The sequence below is a fragment of the Chelonoidis abingdonii genome, chromosome 11 (assembly GCF_003597395.2).
Source record: "Chelonoidis abingdonii isolate Lonesome George chromosome 11, CheloAbing_2.0, whole genome shotgun sequence".
In the NCBI taxonomy this organism is placed as follows: Eukaryota; Metazoa; Chordata; order Testudines; family Testudinidae; genus Chelonoidis; species Chelonoidis abingdonii.
The window spans coordinates 8,194,540-8,198,278 of record NC_133779.1 but is presented as its reverse complement, the minus strand read 5'-3'; positions in this window follow the sequence as shown (position 1 = coordinate 8,198,278).

Sequence of the window (3,739 nt, the reverse complement as noted above, 5' to 3'; positions counted from 1 at the left end):
GTTAAAAGAATAAAACAAAACTGGCATGTCTCTGAATCCTGGAGGTGTTTCCCAGCCGCCCTCAGCTGGTCTCTTTAGGAACACGAGACACAGGGCTGGAAGGGCATGTTACAGAATCCCAGTCACACACTTATCAAGCGCCATCTTCACGTGAGTTAGCACGTTCTTCCCTCACCCATTAGGAGGCTGTTCCGGAACCTTCTTCTTATTTCCAGCCTATTGTGACTCCTGGACAGTTTATCCCCATTTCTTCTTGGGCCAATACTGTCCTTTGGCTTCAGTAGCTCTTCTTCCTCCCTGGCGTTCCCACAATGGATTCATACGGAGCAACCAGATCCCTGCTCAGCCTCTGCTGTGCCAGATAAACCAGCCAAGCTCTTCCAGGCTCCTCTCATACGACCAGCTCCATCCCCCAACCACCCTAGCAGCCCTTCTCTACACCTAGTCCCCTCTCAGTCCATCTGTCTTGCAAGTGGGTGACCAGAACTGCACACAGGATTCCCTGAATGACCTAACTCCTGTCCTGCTCTTACCGTGTTTGTTCAGTGTTTGAGTCTCTGTTTCTTAACTATTATTATTAACTATTAAATATATCAAATATTATTAAATTATTAAATATTAATTATTATTATTTATTATGCAAACACAAGAATTCATGTTACGGCAGCACTGTATGCCAAGCTCAAGGCCTTGTGGTGCTGAGCTTTGCACTGGCAGGAAGACAGGCAGTGTCTGCCCCCAAGAGCTCAGTCTAAATGGAGAGGATAGAGAGGGGCAATAGGGGCACAGAGAGGGGATGTGATAGCAGCTGTTGGGAATGGAGCCCTGGTCTCATCACTCCCAGCCTGGTGCCCCTCAGCACTGCTGCTGTGCTTGGTGCTGTACAACACACAACCAGAGACAGCCACTGGGGCCACAGTCAGCCATGAAATGTGCTGTCCACAGACGCAGCCCTTCTCAGACTCAGGTCAACACTGATGGAGCTTGGAGGACAAAGACAAGTTAATATTACAAATCTCAGCTCCCTCTCAGCAACCACCAGCATCTCCAGAGGGCCAGCAACCGACTTTGTAAGCCCACATAGAGAGACAATGGCCCTGTCACTGGACTGTGTAAGAAGAGCTCATCACTGAGAAAGTTCAGATTTTCTCCCTTGATCTGAGAGCAGCACTGCTGGGCCCCCAAGTCTGGTGAAGAATTCATTCACTATCATTACCCTGATTCATTAAATACTTATTAGCCTCAGTGAAATCCAAACCGATTATTAGCTCACCCACAACCTGGCTTCCTGACTGAATTCCAGTGGTCCTATTTTCAAAGCCTATTTCCCCTATTTTTGGAAGGATTCACTCTGCCCAGAGCCAGCTGCGGGGGTGTAAATTGCAGAGCACACTAAAGAGCTGCACTCTGACTGCCAGGTGCCGATGCTGCTGGCGTGAATTGAAGGTTCCTAATTTGAGTTAACATCCTATTTGAGACAGGACTATGGTCACCATGGCAAAAAAAAACAAACCATGGGTGGGCGGGGGAATTCACACAGTGTAATTGCCTCCTCCCTCCCTGCCCACACACACATAGCTAAAACCCACAAAAGTTTATGTGCGACTAAATTTGTTAGTCTCTAAGGAGCCACAAGTACTTCTCCGAGCTTTAAGTCTTTGCCAGACACCTGGCAGTGCTTCAGTTCTGTCAGTTTGCTGATGTTTGGCCTCAGTGACTGAGCAGTTGAAACCTTCAGGATTGCAGCAAGGTGTGCATCAGATAGTTGTGTTTAGTATTTTGACCTGTTTATATTCGTTGTGGGAAAAAGTGATGCTGCCTCCATGGCTGATTTTGCCCGGCAACTAATGATGCTGCCTCCATGGCTGATGTTGCCCGACAACTAATGGTGGTATCTCTGTCCCTCTCCTCCAGCCAATGGGAGCTATAGAGGACAGCATCTGTAGTGAACATTGCCAGCAGCCTGGCTGCCTGAGTATCTCCTCCCCATTCCACAGTGGGGAGGTTCTCGGGCAGCATATGACCCACAGGCGGGAGTTTGCGACCCCTCCGCTAGCACAAAAAGAAAAAAAATGGGAAGAGGTCTGGACACTGCTGCAATAATTTGTGTAGAACGTCAAGGGAAACCATAACCCAGTGGATGGGACATCACACCCCCTTCTGGTTCTAGCAAACCAAAGAGCCAAATTACAGCACCCCAGAGAAGAGACTGTTACTGCTGAAAGTGTGTTGGTTTGTACGTGTACACACAGAGTAAATACTTCAGTGTGCTTCCCATCCAGGTAGAGGCTGCAGTGTGATGATTTGGTTAGTATATTTTAAAACCTTTCAGCTGCTTAGTGTATTCCGTAGCCTGCTAACAAGTTTTCTCCCATTTTCAGGCTGTACCTGAGAGAGAGAAATCTGCTGTATTTGAGTTGGCGTTTTGTGTGTGTGCCCTTTTTAAGAGCTGAAAAGCTACTACCCTAGTTAGGGGAATGGTACTTATTGCGAATCTATCTAGTAGCTGGGCAGGAGCACTCCAGGTCGTGGATGGACCCGACATAGCTAAGAGGAGAAGCTGAGGAGGAGGTACTGTGGTGAGGGGACAAGGCAATTTGGAAGCCCCTTTGCAATAGTTTCCACTGTTCAGGTTCAGTCCTGAGGTCTCACGAGCAGCTGTGAGGTCCCACAAGAGGGAGGATGACTGGTAAGTGGGTTGCAGGCTTCAACCAAATCCCAGGATGTTCTGGGGTCCCATAGGCAAGGTGCTGCTGGTGTAGCCTTGCTAGGTAAATTGGGAGAAGGAAATCCCCTGGAGTTACTAGTGTCCCTCCCCTTCCCACAGACAGTGCACCATGCCCAGCCTGTTCCTCTGGGTAATGGTGGGGTTGGTGAGAGATGGGTGGCTTCCTATGGAGATAACTTAGGGTGGGGTAGGGTCCCATTTTACAATTCCTCACCCCAATGCCATTACAATAAGCTCAGTTTAGCATTTTTTATCTAATTTGGTGACTCATTTCATGTCTGGTCCCTTTGGTTCTTTTCAAGAGTTGCACCAGTCGTTCTGCGTTTTCTTCCCATCAGGAGTTTTGCTGGACTACATCCAGCAGCTGCTATTGGTGTTGATCTGTAACTCAGTAGAACGAGGAATGGATCTTCCTGCTGTAGGATTTTCTTGGCTGTCTGTCCAGCTCTCTCAGCCCCTGCATTTGCTTTGGGTAATGTGGGCAGCTCATGATAACTTCAAAATCATATTTAGTTTGGAATGACAAATTCTGCTGGAGTGAATTGCGGTCTGTTGCTCTGGAATAACAAAGAAAGCAAAAGTTCACTTCAGTTTCTCGATAATCCTGTGACTTGCTAAAATTATACCTTGCTATCAAACACTTCTCCTGCTGTGGACGATGCTGAGTAACAGACGCCTACAGGTGTACCTGGGTAATAAGACCAGGTCACGGCATATCATAAACAAAGGGCTACCACAAGGCTCTTTACTTGCACCAACTCTTTTAAATATTTACATAAATGACATGCCTCCAACTAAATCAAAAAAATTTAGATATGCAGTGTGATGGGGCAAGGCCAGATGGCTATAGTAGAGTACTGAGAAACAGGTATGTTAGCCCCAGGCTAAACAAATCCCTAGGACCCTGGTAACCAAATGGCAGTTGCTCCAGATTAATCAAGGCACCTGGGGCCAATTAAGATCTTTCTAGAAGGCAGTGGAGATAGCTACTTTAATTAGAACACCTGCAGC